This window comes from Hibiscus syriacus, unplaced genomic scaffold, assembly GCF_006381635.1.
Source record: "Hibiscus syriacus cultivar Baekdansim isolate YM2019G1 unplaced genomic scaffold, ASM638163v2 tig00015435_pilon, whole genome shotgun sequence".
Lineage (NCBI taxonomy): Eukaryota > Viridiplantae > Streptophyta > Magnoliopsida > Malvales > Malvaceae > Hibiscus > Hibiscus syriacus.
Window position 1 is genome coordinate 60,467 of NW_024062363.1, and position 18,500 is coordinate 78,966.

General features: G+C 30.6%; 1 pseudogene; it reads left to right on the plus strand.

The window, feature by feature from the left end:
* The first annotated feature begins 1,756 nt into the window (after window positions 1-1,756).
* On the plus strand, window positions 1,757-6,643 carry LOC120207893 (annotated as a pseudogene).
* The last annotated feature ends 11,857 nt before the right edge of the window (window positions 6,644-18,500 follow it).

Genomic DNA, 18,500 nt, shown 5'->3' on the forward strand with positions numbered 1-18,500 from the left:
AGTAAAATAAAATGGAATTACGGATTTAGCCCTAACTTCCCCTATTTTTATATCCGGATGACATGACATTTTACAACAACTTCAATTCGCCTTCGACCTACACCAACGAAATGTCAACATGTGTACAAGTTTATAACCATTCAAACCCAATTTTAACGCATATTCCGGCTGAATTTATGCGTGGAAAAAAATTGTTCGAATAGCATATTCGAGAGATTATTTACGGGGTGAATGTTACAATATAGAACGAAACCGCATTGAGTTTCCCGCACCTCCTTAAGGTCGTATAGAACACCATGTTACTTCCTCTCTCCCGGATTCTTTCCCCAATAATTTAAAGACAGCCTTTAATTTTGCAATGTAGTGAAAAATAAAAAAAATTCAAAAAAGGCAAAGCAAAATTAAAGACAAAACTAAAAGCGGAGAAAGACGCATAGTGATCTAGGAGAGGGGAAGTCACATGATGTATGCGACCTTGAGTAGACGATGGGAGCACAATACGACTCCGTTTTATATTGTAGCATTCACTTCATTCAAATAAATAATTTATCAAGTGCATTATTTGAATAATTTTTTTCAACTACATTATAGCAAAAAAAAATAAAAAATCAGCCCGTGTATTCCTAAAAAATGGCTCCTTTCTTTTCATAAACACTTCCCCGCAATAATTACAAGTCTCACTTCATGTCACTTTATCACATTCCTTGAACCAGGAGACACAAGTGTTGTACCTCCTGCGGCAAATCAATATCATTGTTGTTTTTCATCCACTTATCAAACCTCAAAGCTTAAGGATTTTTATAGCTCTTGATGTATTATAGTTCATGGACATCATGTACATAAGATCTATCAATTAAGTCTATTATCTGATAGTTAAATTTATTTACTCTTAATCCATAAAATAGTCATAACCACCCTAAGTTTGACATTATCAAATAAAGGTATATATATAAATCACCATATAAGATTGGAGAAGGAGACGATCACACACTGTTTTTCGACATTTTATAATCTTTAGTTCGTCTATTATCTCTTTCTCATTCACTGAACAATCGTCTGCAACTCTCTGTCTAAATCAAAATAGATAAATCATAAAAAAAACACCACAACCCCTCTTTTTTCAAAAAAATAATTAAAATAACACCTATCGATAAAATTAGTCACTAAAGTAAAAATGTTTTCAAAATAAAATATAATTGACACATGAGAAACAAATGAAATTCTCATCCTTAAAGCAAGGTTGCATGTACTTATAATTGATGATCTAATAAGAATTAAAGGAGCTCATTGACTATAATAAAATACTCCTACAATGTCTTTCTTGGTAAGCATTTTCCTCTTTTTTATTTTATTACACCCTCTAAATTTTCTTAAATTTTAGTCCTTTATCTATAATCTATGTTATAGAATTTTTAAAAATAAACCAAAAAATATTTTTTATTCATTAAATTATTAAATTAATGTTAAAAATAATTTTTTTATTATAATCAATTGAGAATATTAATTAAATAAAACCATGATATTATTGAAATAAACTTTAGATTTATATCAAAGTATACTTGTACAGCACTATAAATACATACGTCGGTCTGACTAGTTGTTTTACAACACACCGATGAGCCACAGCCCCACTCCGCCTTCTACTACTTCCTTTTGACTTGTTAGTTTTCAGTTTCTCTTTTCGTTTTTCTAGAAAGATTTTCCTTTTTTATTATTTTATACTAAATTTTGGTGAATTTCAGGTAGTTTTATATTTGTTTAATTGAGTTTAGGTTGCACAAGATAGATGATCGAACTTATCTCTGGTGAAACTGAGAAGGTAGTTTTTGCTTCTTACTGAATTCAAGTTTTCTGACAGTAACATGTTTCTCTCCACTTATGACATTTTGGAATAGATGGTCTTATCTGGTTTTGTTATCATTTTGATGTTTTGATTTATTTAACAATTTCAGTAGTAACCTGAATTTCCTGCCTCACTCTCATATAGGTTGTGCGAATTTGGGACCCAAGAACTGGTTCAAAGTCTATGAAGCTAAGAGGGCATATAGATAACACTAGGGCTCTGCTTCTGGATTCTACTGGCAGGTTGGTGCAATGAATTGAGCTCTGCAGTTCTGAGATAAAATAGAATTAGCTTGGTGTTAGTTGGAGGTCTTACACTTATGGAGCTTGATCATGCATCATGAGACATCTTTCTGTCTGATACTTTATCTTGCAACCGTGTTAATGTTAGCACTGGCACAATCTGGTTGATTGATTGGAAAATTTTGGTATATTCCCCGTTGTCCCTTGATGCTAGATATTTTGATAAAAATGCTGGTGGTTGAATTGCGGAAACCAAACCAAACCTTGTTATGGCTTTATAGCATTTTGTTTTCATCCGGAATGTGGCTTTCTGGTGAATTTGGAATGATACATTTCCTTTGAACATATCTGGAAGTTTATTGTTGTCTGATGGATTATTCCCTTGATTTACTATTGTTGAATAATGATATTTGATTGTAAGCTATTCTGTTCTGTATTTATTTTATTGACAGACATTTTGAATTCTTTCAGATATTGTTTATCAGGGTCCTCTGATTCTATGATCAGGTACACAATTTGTTGATTAGCTGTTATATATCCACATGTCATTTTCAAGCAGAAAGAATATAAGGCCTTGTCTTTTAAAATTATTCATTTTATTTTGTAGGCTATGGGATCTTGGTCAGCAACGTTGTGTGCACTCGTATGCGGTGCATACAGATTCTGTTTGGGCACTTGCGAGCACCCCAACATTTAATCATGTTTATAGTAGTGGTAGAGATTTTTCTGTAAGTATCATGCTAAAACTTTTTAATGGACATGTTTATCATTTTTGACATTTAGTCACGTTTACCCTTTGTAATGGGATTTGGGTTGGGATGTTCTGCTACTGTTAACTAACTGTACTTGTGAGTGGTAATTTAATGGGGAAGGGTTTAATTTGATACTGATTTCATGTGAGTGGGATTGGAAGGATTTGGGGTTGGTTTAAGATTTCAGCCAATTCTTGAAATTAGAGAGTATGAAGAAGAATAAGTGATTTATGCTTAAGATCTAGAATTCCTTAAACTTTGCTCTAGGGTAAGGGTTGGCAAAATAGTTGCTGAATTTCTCGAAAAGTTGTTTAGTAAATGAAGTCAATCATGCTCATTTATGGATTCATACTAATAATATTCATACAAATACAGGGCATGTGAAGTAGGAAACTTCCAAGTTTAACTTGGTAAAATTACAGCATCTAAATAATGAATAAAAGTCTAATAAGACGAACTCAAGTAACTATGATTCCTAACATCAAATTCTTCAGTTCGTATAAAGGCTAAAACTATCCATTTAAGGGGGGGGGGGGATGAGAAAAAGCCTTGCAAATCGGTGAAATTTAATGTTAAGACTTGCTAATAACTATTCTTGCTTATATAAGTTTTAAATCATTCTGACATCAAACGATGGCTATACTTCTATATATTCTTGGTTAGTAATCTTGACAATTCTTAACATCCTTGTCTGTTACTTCTAATATATAGCCTTAACTCTTGACTTGTGCTTACATTTATACCTACATCAGTTATATTTGACAGACTTGTCAACAAGAGAAAACATATTGCTTTGCACTAAGGAACACCCAATTTCACTACTGGCATTTCATGATGATAATATATGGGTTGCAACGACAGATTCTTCAGTTGATAGGAGGCCTGCTGAAGGACAAAACCCTCAGAAGGTCTTTCAAAGAGGTGATTCATTCTTGGCTGGAAACTTGTCTTTCTCGAGGGCAAGAGTTTCTTTAGAAGGGACTGCCCCAGTAAGTATACTGTGTGTGTACTTGTGTGTGTGTATATATATATATATATATGTTTGAAATTATAGCAAAACATCTCGTTAATTAGTATGACAAGTTTGATCTCAAAATTCATCTTTTCTCTTTTATAAATACTAGTTTTCTTATATGCTTGCATTTTAGTGAATTAGATGGTTATCATTGAGTTTTCAATGGTTCTTTTTCATTGTTTTCTTGCTCAACCAACCCCAAAAAAGAAAAGAACAGATATTAGATTTTCTTTTATGAACCATGATATTTTTCTTTTTGAAGTTTGGCTCTCTATGGAATTTGTTTTAACATTTATTGTCTATCCCTTTCCCTTTACTGATGTTCTGACATTGTTGGGCATTGGCAGACTCCTGTTTTTAAAGAACAAATATTTACTATTCCCGGAACGCCAGCAATAGTCCAGTATGAAATTTTAAATAAAAAAAGGCATGTATTGACTAGGGTAAATGTGATAATACTTGTATTTGTTAGATTTTGGTTTCAAAGATCTTGTTTCCAGGTTTTTCTTTTTTAATATTAATGCTTCTTTAACAGGATACTGCTGGTTCAATAAAGCTCTGGGATATAACCATTTTGTCTTTTTCTCTAGAGTAGAAGTGGGTTGCACTTTGCTTTTCACTTACAGCTTGGGTGCAGATAAACACACTTGTAGATGCACAATTATGTTTTTAGTTGTGTGTGTTGATCCATTTCTTTAATTTCAATGCCCAGGTTTCATTTGACGAGAAAAAGGAGCAGTTGTTTGAGATGGTGCAGTAACTACATAGTTGAAATTACATCATTTGAATATAATGCATCTTCCGTTATTGAATTTATACTTGATTTTTGTTAAAATCCATTCTATTTCTAGGTAACCATTCCTTCATGGTTCACTGTGGATTCCCCGCTTGGAAGCTTGTCTGTTCATTTGGACACACCCCAATGCTTTTCTGCAGAGATGTATTCTGCAGATTTGAAAATAACTGGCAAGCCTGAGGATGATAAGGTATAAAATCTTTCCATTGGTTGTGGCATTATTTTGACACAGTACACATGACAAATCTCTCTGATTATTATATTCATCTGGTGTTGACTTGTCTTTGGCAGATTAATCTAGGTCTTGAAACCCTTAAAGGTCTGTTAGCTCATTGGATGGCCAAAAGAAGGCAAACACTTGGCTTGCAGACTTCAGCTAATGGAAATGTTTTATCAGGAAAAGTTACTACCCAAAGAAGTCTTGCTCATTCAAGAATTGAGGTTGATGGAAATGCTGAAAATGTCCCCCACGGTCTATCCTCCTTTTGAGTTGTCTACAGTTTCCCCTCCTTCAATTATCACTGAAGGTTCCCAAGGAGGTCCTTGGAGAAAGAAAATTACAGAACTGTATGGTACTGAGGATGAGGAGCACTTCCCCTGGTGGGTTTTGGATTGTGGGTTGAATAATCAGCTCCCATCACGAGAGAACACCAAGTAACTTCTCTATCCATCTCGAACTTTCCTTTGCTTAATTAGATTGTAACTAACAAGTTTGCATTTTGCAACGAACTTGGCGTACATTATTGTTTTGTCAAATATGCTTGCTACACGGGGATGAACTTAAAAAATTGTTAGTTCACTATGTTTTTGTTTTGTCATAGCCTTCGGTCATTATTGTTTAATATTTTTCTAGTGGACATATGCTTTTCTCTTTATGTAGAAAAAAAATAAATGTGCTTCCTGTGTGTTGTAGCAATAATTCAGAACCATGGATAATATTTTTGTTCCAAATCTTGTAATAAGTAGGGTATCTTTCAATCGTTTCTCCTTTTCTGAAGTTTCACTTCTCATTTTTGCAGGTGCAGCTTCCACCTTCATCCATGTGAAGGTTCAGCTGTTCAAATCCTCACACAGTCACCTCGCATATTGAGAATACAGAAGGTAGGCTTGTTTGGTTTTCTTCCGTACTTGCAAAAGGCAATTTCTTTTACATGGCATTTGTTTGTGTGAACTAGGCAAATGTTGTTAGCATACTGATTTAGATCACGTAAGGGTCAAAAGACTAATGTTAGGTTATTACAAATTTATTTTAGGGCACATTGATAGTGACATTCACTTGTGGTTATGTAGGTTATTATGTCAAAGAAAAGATGGTGCTTGACAAACCAATTGATAGTTTAAATACCATTGGATCATTTGCTCCTGGAATTGGAGGACAATTGCAGCATTCAGCAGTTGGAGACGATTGCTTTGTTCTGGACTGAAGCCTTGGAAAAATCCTCGGCATTCTATTGAGATTTTATGTAATAATCAGGCAAGTCATTTTCATATCAAATGTGGTGCTCGAAATCAACATAGTATCAACTTGTCAAGTTCAATCATAGTAAGCTAGTCGTTTGTTTGGTTTGCTATCATGTGTTGCAGGTATTATCTCCTGACATGAGCTTATCTACTGTGCGGGCTTACATATGGAAGAAACCCGAGGACTTGGTGCTTAATTATAGAGTGATTCAAAGGAGGTGATTTATTGGTTTCTTGGAGCAGGTGAGTTGGACGTATACTACTTCTAACATAATAACATATACATGAACGTAAATTCTTTAAGAGACATTAGTTGTCATGATAACAACAGGATACTTGTATTCACTTGGATTTCTTTTCGGTTTATTTGCTTTAAGTTTTTGGGAGAGGAAGCATGCCGGCGATTATTCTCTTCATTTCGATGAGTAAATTAACATCACATAGTTTCTCTTTCCATTGGAAATATCCATGGAAAGCAATTAGTTTAACTGGAATTTGAACTGTATTTTCTTGCATCTATCGGGTTGTAGGTTGGTCTCAGTATATTTTGGTGGAAAACTCATGTCTTTTGTATGTTTGCCTACTAGGATCAGAAGTGTGTATGGATCCTATAACATATCTATATATATATATAAACATACATATCGAGCAATGAGGGGTTTCGGATATGGCCATATGGGGGCATTTCTCCATACATAGTCAAGTGGGGTGCATAAGTGTTTGATCTTTGTTTAGTCCAGATGCTCATGCATTTTCCATATAATTATCCGAAAGAAAATGGGCAAAGTTGGCATATGATGTCGAAAGCTTTGTATATTTTGCATTGTGGTACAATACTTTAAATCATAGATATCCTTTTAGGTTTTATTCCTAGAAATAAGCCAATTATTTTTCATCTGATCAGTATTCAGTCATACATTTCTTGGTAGAAAAAAGGTCCCATTTTAATGCGTATATGTATTTTTCAAATATGTTGTTTATTTTTTGAATTCGTATAATATTTGAATTTAGATATTTTAAGTACCATATATAATGCATTAAGAGTAGGGATGGCAAACGGGCGGGTCGGGTGCGGATACTCCCTCCCCCATCCCCATACCCACCTAATATTTTTCAATCCACCACCCGCCCACCACTCATGATGGGTACAAATTTTCAAATCCACACCCGCCCACGCGGGTACATTTTCAAATACATCCCCACACCCACTACCCACTAGCGACATACCTATCTAGACTCGCCTGACAGCAAACTAATGAGATGTTGGAGTTGATTCCCAGACAGTTCGTGATGGGGTAGCAGCGCATGCTTCAATTTGTCAGAGGAGTAGCTCAACGAATGTTATGGAGACAAATTGTAGGGAGCATGTAGTCGCAGAGCTGGATTGTTGTGTTGCTTTCGATGTTAATGCTCATAGTGCGCCTAATATGGGTTTTGAGGGGCTAAAGAACATGAAAACTGATGCTTTTGATGTTAATGCTTATAATACGACTAATTTGTGTTTGGATGGGCAGCATGGGCTAAAGAACATGGAAAGTGATGTGGTTAGTGGGATTATGGGTTTAATCAAAGAGCCGAATATTTCCCTAATTAAAGACCAGATTAAAGACTAAATATCCTTAATATTTGGATAAATTATATGTTATATATTATACAATATTAAAATTTATAAATTAGTCTCTAAAATTACACCTAAATTCATAACGGTCCAAAATTTAATAGATATTTAGTTGGGTGGGCGGATGTGGGACGGGCGGATGCGGGGCGGGTAATGTCTCAAACCCATTACCCGCCCACCACCCACGACGGGTACCACTTTATAAATCCATACCCGCCCACTACCCGCTAAAATTATACCCATCCCCGTTTCAATTGGAGCGGATGCGGTGCGGAATCCACGAAACTGTACCCGTTTGCCATCCCTAATTAAGAGTACATATGGATATATACGGGGTAAAGAATCCTTGTAATATTAAAGATTTAGAAAGAAAGAAAAAATTGATATCGTTTAAGTAGGTTTTGAGTTTGAGCTTTTGTGTTGGTAGAAACTCTTCGTTGGAAGATCCATCCACCAAAATCAAAATATATGACAAGGATAGGTTCGAATTAATCAGGGCAAAGCTCTGGGGAATCGTGAGGAATACAAAAATAAATGTCTAAAATATACAATTTTCTCATTTGAGTATCTAAACTATTTTCTGGTCAATCCATGTGGTTAACATTACAAACGTTGCTATCTTAAGTGCCTCGGCCATAACGGTGTTAAAAAAGTTCGTTAAGTGACACGTGTCGTATTCATATAATTTTAATTTTAAGGAATTTTTTTTATTTGTAATTTTAAGGATTTTTAAAATAAAAGTTTTAAAATTATATAAATATGACATGTGTCACTCAACGAAAATTTTTAACGATCATTGTGACCGAGACACTTAAAATAGTAACGTTTATAACGTTGTGTACCTTAATTGACCGAAAAATAATTTAAGCATGATAAATATATATAATTTAAGTATTTATTTTTACATTAAGTTAAAATAATTAAAAGAAAAGGGGAAAACATTATTCTATTATAACCATACCATGATGGTCCTTTGTAGCTTTGACGTTCCTCGATGAATATTCTTGACATATAACAAAACATAAATGAAAATTACACCTCCAAAATATCTAATAACGAGACAAGCATATATAAAGAAGTTATAACTAATGTACATAAAGAAGTTATATAAAAAATCCTATCTTTGTGTTGATAGCATCTTGCTTTCCTTTTTTGCATGGTTGCCAATTTGGTGTTGCCTTGGTGCAGAAACAGCAGATGGAAGAGACAACAGCTGATATGAAGGGATTATGTTCCCTTCTGTTTTTTTTTTTTTACTTTTTGTATTTTTTATAAAAATAAAAATAATATATATATATATATATATATATATATATATTTGAGTGGAAAAATTGGTGATTACACATTGAAGTGATAAACAAGAGCAATGCTTAGTGATAATTTAATGTGTCCATCTTGTTTTAAATCATATAAAATGGGATTCAAACTTTTTTTAGGAAATCTCTTTAAATTGAATGGAATTGATGGTTGGGAATATTAGACTTGGACCCCTATAAATATATATAAAATTTACTAATGTTCTAATATAAAATTTATTTATATATATATATATATATAAAAGATGCAGTTGGACCATGCAAGCCTACACTACAACATGGGTTGCCCCAACACATGAAAATGACTGGGAATATATGCATGAAATGGGCATCTTTACTCTTGGAGGTAAAAAACAAAACACTTTTTAAAGTATAATTTTTTAATATTTTGAGGGGATTATAAGATAATATCTATTTATAATATTTCTTAATCATTAATAACACACTCTGCATATGTAGGTGTTCAAACTCAAGACTTTTAAGGAGAACAACACTCCATTTTACTATTAATGTCACTTGATGACTTCACTTTTCAAGTATAAGTTTAAACTAATATATAGTGAATTTTTTTAATAGTCTGGATGATTACAAGGTAGTATTTGTTCAGAACTTTCTTAACCTATTGATAATGCATACACGCCTTAAAGACGTAGCTGCTCGAACTCATGATCTCTAGAAAAAACAACATTCTCTTTTATCATTGAGATAATTTGATGAGTTAATATATATATAATCTTTTAATGGGAAATAAGGTGTTACAAAGTATGCAAGAAGTATTAGAGAAAGTAAACATTATGTTGGCCAACTATTTAGGAATGTGAACTTTTAGAGATGCATAATTTTAGGGAGGGGTCGCTTTTTCAAATTTCCTTTTTTTTTCTTTTTTGTGTGTGGGTGGGGGATTACATTTTGCCCTAAGTTATGCTATCTCTAATTTTTTTAAAAAAAATTATCCAATTTTTATATTTAATACGTTTTTTAATATAAATAAATGATATAATTTCTAAAATATATGAAGGAACTAAAAATTAAATATTTTTTATAATAAAAAGTAGGGCCAGCGACATTCATATTTGCATGTGATGTGAAACGATTTCCTTTTTCCTTTTCTTGATCAAATTTGTTCACCTACAGCTTATTGTTGAGTTTCTTTTGGCCTTTATTCCATCTATTTTCTTTACAATTTTCTGTTTTTATTATATCTAATATTCGATAAATGTGACAGCTGAGTTGTTTTTCTACATTTAATGTTTCTTTTAATGGTATACGATGATTATCATATGTATCTGTTAATTTTTTTAACTTATAATAATGTGCACACACATTACAGACGTAACTATTGGAATTCGAGACCTCTAAGATGGACAATATTTTTTTTATCACTGAGACCACTCAAATTTTTTTATAGAATTTTTAAATTTAATATTTTAATATAATTGATCATCAGGTATCTTCTTCTTTATTTAGTTGATTTTAAGTATAAATTGATCGAACGTTGGTCTGACTAGTGCTAAAACATGATAAAATAAGGACATATGCTATTAGCCTAAGCCAATATTTAAGATTCATAATTAAATGGAATAAGATACGGTCACACTTTAATGATTTGGTTCTTTAATGTATGATTAATATTAAATTCTGAAAACAGAGTCACATTACTTCATGTGTTAAAACATCATCCAAATAATACCAAAATTAATATTCTATTTCGGCTATCCTGTGAGGCATATATATTTAAAAGAATAAGGTGTTTTCTCAAAATTTTTATGTTGTCTTTCTCTTTCATTTTGATTTTTATTTAGTCGACGACTATATCAATGTTAATGTTGGTCGCTGACTCCTGGTGATTATATTTTTCATACTATATCATTTATTTATTTTTTTAATTTTGAATAAGAATTTTTGTCATTATGATACACTTTTCTATGCTCTTGTAGCACTCGTTTTCTTTATTCTTATGGCATGATCTTATGACTTTTGGTATGCTTTTTGTATACCTTTGCGGTCATTTTGGTGCTCGCACAAACGACACTTATTTTTTAATTGGTTTGTCAGTAATCAAGTATAGTCAAATCCCCTCTTTAGTAAAAGGATGTTTGTCGATGTAGTCAGAATTGTGTAGCGAAATAGTTTGTCAGATAATTTGGTTCGCTCACCGCTCCTTTATCGCTTCATAAAACGTCTCGTTCAACAGAGACAATGATATTTTATGAAGGTTACTGAGTCATTTAATGTTAGTCGCCATTCTCAAGGGAATATTTCATTTTTCTTTGTATCTTTAGGTTTAATATTTTTATATGAGTTTTTTTGGGACTATTGTCTCAATTTTTTTCTCTATGCTTGGGTGCGAGTAATCATTATTCATTACTTTGTTTTTATTAATGAAATCTAGTTTGTATTGTTAAAATAAAAAAGAATATCAAACTTCAGTTTTAATCTAATTAATTAATATGATCCTATTGAGTGACCCTATTGATAAAAAAACTATTTTTTTCTTAGAGGTCTCAAGTATGAACAATTGTATTTGTGGGATGTGTATATTGTCGATGACTAAGAAAGATTCTAAATAAAAACTACTATGTAATCTCCAAACTATTAAAAATCTAATTAATACAAACATTTATAATAAAATATAAAAAGTTAAATGAAAAAAATCACAAAGTAATTATAAATATAATAGGCAATTAGTGCAACGATAAACATTTTATATTACTACCAACAACTAGTTGGTTTAATAAGATGATGTACTAGATTCCTTAAACATTGTTAGGAGTTTGAATCATGATGTTTGCGTATGGAATAAATTGGGTTGGGAGAGTCGCTCTCGTCTTTACATATCTGATCCAAATTAATCGATTAATAAATCATATACCAATAATTAAAAAAAAACATGTTGTGTTACTTAAGTATTGTTTGATAGTTCAAGTGTAGACAATTACTCTCCAAAAGAAAATGTGTTTATTTATTTGGAGAAGAATAACCTAAAATTCATGAGTTGGGAATAATAGTGTATTGGCTTTAGACCTTTAGTTTAAGTTAAATTCTTGCATTTTATAACTTCATAAGAAAAGTAATAATTAAATCTTACTTCATTTTATAATTTGTATTTATATAATTTTGTGTTACGATCCTATTTAAATTTTTATTTAGTACTTTTGTTCTTATTGTATATTCCTTAATGAGAATCATATTTTAGTTAAATTCTTTTTTTTCCCATAATTATCATTTAAAGTTCCTTTGTTACACATATAATTACTTTCCATAAACGAATAACATTTCGAGATCTATAATTGACTGAGTAATCAAGAATAATCATATTATTTTATATTGTATGAGTTTTAAATCTCGATATTTATTTAAATATAATATCTTTCTACTTAATAAAAAACATCACTCCGTACACTTTTTATTTTGAGCCACGTGATAACAAATGATTGGCCAGTGAATGCCTTACACTTATACTGCTTATGTTTGAATTAATGTTTGAATTAATGTTTGAATTAATGTTTGAAAATGTAATAATATGTTAACACAGAATCTAGAAGGAAATTAGTATCATGCTCCCTTTGTTTTATATTCATATTTAGTTAAATAATGAATACTATTTTTGCGTATTGATTCGTAAAAAGGGAACGTAGTTAACACGTTTACTGCTTACCAAAATTCATTAAATTTGCATTCGAGCATCGTGTATGCAGAAGTATAAGTGGAGACAGTGAGATCCAAGAAATTTCGACTTATGTTAAATTTTTTATATATTTGATAATATTGATCTAATGGTATTTTGGAGGAGTTCTCCGAAAGTCTTGACATGCACACTAAAAAAGAATTGAGAAAGATATAACATAAATTTGGTATAATAATTGTTAATGGTTTATTGATTGATAATATTATATAAAAAGATATATTTTATGAATTCTTATCGGTGTAGTTTTTTAAAATTTAACTACAATGTATAGATCGAGTCTAGAAAGTTACACCATTATTTACGAGACTAGAATTGTAATCATAGAGGAAGTGTGGAAGTGTTACTTATAGATGAAAAATCAAGAATCGAAAAGTGAAAAGGTATACCTGTTTAATAAAAATTCATAACATAATTAATATAATAAATACAATTTATAATTCACCGGATTGATTCAAGTGGTAAACAACTTGATATAATTTAAGTAGATCTCGAGTTTGAGGCTTTTAATATATAGAAAATTTCCGTGAAGAGACTCACCCATAAAACCCAAATATACAACATGAGTAGGTCTAAATTCGAGGAAATATCAAATCTTCGTGTTTGTCAATTTAATACTTCGTGTAAAGGGATCATGATTGCAGTCTGGAGAAGTAAAAATAAAAAGTCAACATTTAAATAAAAAACTGATAAAAATTATATTTATGTGTATATATCAATTACGATAAATTGTTATATTTTATCGATGTATACGTAAATATTGAAATTTCAACTTAAAAGAGAAATAAATAATTTAAAAAATAAATTTAAAATTATATTTTTGTGATTTGTTTTTATAATAACTTAAATTAAATATAAAAATATATTTTTTGAATACCAATTTTAATTTAATATAATATATAAATACATTTATGTGAAAAATTAAAAAAATTATAAGGAAAAATAAAAACTATCTGAAGGGTCAATTTTTTTTTAACTCCAAGGGGGATAATAATGATTTTATCAAAATTTTAAGGAGTCAGGTTCCACCTCAAGTCTTGATGTAGTGTTGTCATTGCATCTTCATATATATTATAATATACATAACATCAATTACGTTTAGACTCGACGAGCATAATTTTTATATACATTACTATTGTTTAATTGCTTGCATTCAAATTTTTTTTATATTATAACGCGTATACACTTTGCAGACATAATTGTTCGAACTCACAACTTCTAGAGAGAATAACATTCTATTTAACTATTGACTTATATGATCTTCACTCAAAAGATGGACCGAAAGGAGGACAATTATCCCCCTAAGATTTTCAAGTTCTCTTAAAGTTTAGATTTTTTCCTTTATATTTTCTATTGATAATACGTTTTCGTCTCCTAAAATTTTATAAATTCGTCTTCCCCTGACCCTCTAACATAAAATCTTATGATTGTCCCTGTATATACTAATACAACATGAAATAATATAGTATATCTTCTTAAATTATATACATGTACAAAATTATTGGACAACTATTATTCTTGTTGAATTTTGATATGGCAGATTTGTTGTTGATAACATAAAATACGAATTTATTCTGCACTAGCTGGTGATGATCAAGTAGATATTATTCTTTTTATTTATGTATTTAGGGTATTTAAAATAGGTATAGAGTATAATTCTTTCTTATTAGGATTGTTCATTATCGGATATATATATTACATTTCAAAAAAAAAAAGGTACATGGTTCATATTTATGTTATTTTTTAAATTATACTAATTTTAAAAAAATCATATAAAATAACATAAAATTTAAAATTTTATAATAGACAATCTAAACATAAAATTTAAAAATTCCAATTATATAATCTAAAGTTAAAACTTAAAAATCCAAAAAAATACAATTAAAGGAATACAATTAAATTTAGATGCTTTTGAGGTTAAAAGAAATAACTTAAAAAATAATTTTAAAATTTAAGATGAAATAATTTGAAAATTAAAAATGAAAGTCTTAGTTTAAAAAAAATAGGAACTAAATCATCAGATACCTGATGAGTCGGATATTACGGTCCATTGTCTGGCACATGAATTCTTTAAAATTAGCGAGTTAGATATCCAATTTAAAATAATAAAAATAGCTTATTAATTTTATTTAAATTAACAAGTCATCATATATATATATATCTAGGGTAAATACAATATAATAATTATTCAAAAACTTTCAACTCTTTAACATACATCTAGTATACGTGATGCTGAACCAAAAATTTAAAGAATAACAAGAAATCTCTTAACTACCGACTCCGTTTGATTCGTACATCGTTATCGTATTAATAACCAAATCAGATAGTTTTAAACACACCTACTGGTTACCGCCATGATTGGATATCTGGTACTTACACATGCATAAGCATGTTGAACTACACTTGACACATTTTATAAGCATATTGAACTTACAGTTCACCATAAGAAATATGCCTTATGATAACCAAATCATTTTTTTAATTTTTATTTTCATTTACGTTAGTTCATAGGGATACTCTTCCTCTCACTAGTTTTATCACGATAAATGTGGCACCATCGGAAACAAATTCCTGATTGTGCTAGTTTAGATAACCGTCGGATGAAACTATACCAATCAATTCATTTAATTTTAAAATTTTAAAGAACAATTTTAGTGGTTAAAAATATTTTTTTTCTCGAGGTACTAGATTTAAATAGCTATGTCTGCAGTGTATGTGTGTGTTATCAATAGTTAAAAGGATTATGAACATATTATCTTTAATCACCATATACTATTAAAAAAAAATCTAAAAAAATTTAAATTAAAGCATGAACACTAAAATTTTGTAAGATTTAATTGCATCACGCATCCTCAAATTATGACCCTCATTTTTATATTGGTCTTTAAACTTTTAAACATCTCAATTTCATCTCTAAATTATAACTATCATTCTAAATTAGTCCTCAAAACTTTTGAAGATTCCATTTTTATCCCCAAACTATGACCTTAATTCTAAATCGATCCCAAACTTTTTAAACATTTCAATTTCATCCCAAACTATATGTATACTAATCACATCCCTTGTTAATAAAATCTTTAGGCCAAGTTATATTATTACATGTTTGAAACAAAATTAGGTTAAACTATGGTTGAAACTAATTGGAAGATTCAAAAGTTTTGGGACCAATTTAGAATGAGGATCATAGTGTTGGTATGAAATTGGAATGTTAAAAAATTGAAGGACTAATTTAGAATGAGATTCATAGTTTGTGGTGAAATTAGAATATTCAAAATTTTAAGGATCAATTTGAATGAAGTTGATAGTTTGGGGACATATGGTGCAATTAATCAGTTGGTCTAGTGAGATGGGGGCACTAGGTCCCTTAAGCAAGGTCAAGGGTTCGAATCCTGGAGTTTGTGAATGGAGCAAATTGGGTTGGGAGGGTCGCCCTCGTCTCTGCAATACTCAATCTAGATTAGTCGGTCAATAGATCGGATACCAATGATTAATTAAAAAAATAGTTAAATAACATCAAAATATTAGGAACTTAACAATAATTGGATTAGAAAATTAAAACGTTAGTTCGAAGTACCATCTATAGATACGCGCATGATTTTATTTAGGGTACGGGGTTCTAAAATTTTAAGGGATGTAGATTTATATAAAATTCTAGACAGATAAAAACATATTACTAATAAAAAAATATATTAACTATATGATAATTTAAATTTTTTAAGAGGACAACTAATCTTACCCATCCTCTTGATCCATCCATATTTCCATCATCAACGTAGTTCGATCCCCGAATAATCAGATAAGCAGCAAAACACCAATATTAGAAAGGAAAAATTATTCACATAATTCAAACGTAAAAATTAATCTATAGACTATAGGATTAATTTCTCATGTTTCAAATGATGATTTGAAACCTCATGTCATGCATACAAGGCATATATTTAGCTTCATGTTTCTACGTGCAGTTTCATGCAGGGGGGAATGGAAGAATTTGCACGTATATTTCTGTTAAATAAACCTTTTCTAGCAATAACTTAGTTAAGATAAAGAAAGTAATAAATACAGAAAGATCAAGAAGTAAAGATTCATGCAAGAGAATCATCAGAAGCACACTAACAAGACAAACAAACAAACAAAAAAATACATAGATTGAACCATTATGCAACCTCGTTGATAAAAGGGAGTGTTGTTCTTCTTAGAGGTCCCGAGTATGAACAGTTATATATGTAGAATATTTGCATTGTCAATGATTAGAAAGATTTAAACAGATACACCCTAAACTACTAAAATAAAAATACATGGATTATAATCGATTAAGGTAATGAGAAATTATTATTAGGATTTGATAACATGTTGGAAGAGGCGAATTGAAGAGACTTTGGGTCCCCCATTCTACTTTGTGAACAAAAGGCTTGAATAAGTACCAAACTTACTGAAGGAGACAAAATGGAATGGATTCCTTGCTTCCAAACAATCTCTAAGAGCATCTTTTTTTTTCCTAGTAAAAGAGTGGTAGGAATCTTGGTATAAGTTGAGAGAGCATGAGAGGCCTTTTGTTTTTTTTTTGTCTTTTCAGTTCTCAAGATTTTACCTTGATTAATTAGACCGACCTGTATAACACACATGATTTTAGTGAATGAGTCTTTCAACGAAAATTTCCTATATATACAAGATCTCGAACTCGATACATACTTAAATGATATCAAATTACTTATCACATAAATTAATCCCATTAGTTTGCATGGGAGGCTTTTTTGATAGATAGCGGATTCCTTTAACCCAAGTCACAAAATTCCTTCAAAACTTTATAAAATACTGGAATAAGATTCCTGGCTTTTGCCCCTAGGGACGAATATCAAGGATTCTCACAAACAAAATTCCAGTACCTAATTAATTCTAATGATAACGTCTCATATAATTTCCAGGAAAAAATTGCTTTTTCTGAGCCATTCCTTGCACTGCTTTCCGGTCATGTTTATCATTATTAAGGATTAAAATTATGATGGCGTTTTTTATTATGTTATGTTATATTTATCACAATTGTGAGAACAGTAAACTCTATTATAGTTATAGTAGATATCACGGTCGTGCAATAATAATTTTGAATAATATTTTTATCATTATATAAGGGCCATTATTTCTATATCGATTTATATTACTAATCATAATTATAGACGTAATAAATACAAATGTGTGTGGGGCTGGTAGAGAAGAAAGTACAATGGGTTGGGCAGAATCTATTGAGTGATGTCATAGGTTAAAAGGGAGTGTTGTTTTCTCTTGAGGTCTTAAGTTCGAACAATTATATTTGTAGGGTGTGTGTGTTAATGATTAAAAAAAATATTATGAACATATATTACCTTATAATTACCTCAACCTATTTTTTTTAAAAAAGTAAAGTATATAAATGGTCCCCGACTATAGGGTGTTGCTTTGTTGAGTCTCCGATAATTAAAAATTACAAAATTGTTATTCGACTAATTATATGTTTCACACTTGTCCTTTTCTGTTAAAAAAATAACGGCAATCTGAGCTAAACGTTAACATGTTGATTGAATATGATAAAATTTGATCCTAAATCTCAAACAACTACACAGTTGAAACGATTCTAGGATCAAATTTTATTATATCCTAATGAATAGGCTAACGTCTAGCTCAGAAAACGGTCAATTTTTTAACAGAAAATGACGAGTTTGGAACATATGAATAGTCGAGTAACCATTTTTTAACTTTTAATAGTCGGTGAACTCAACAAATCAACACCCTATAATCGAA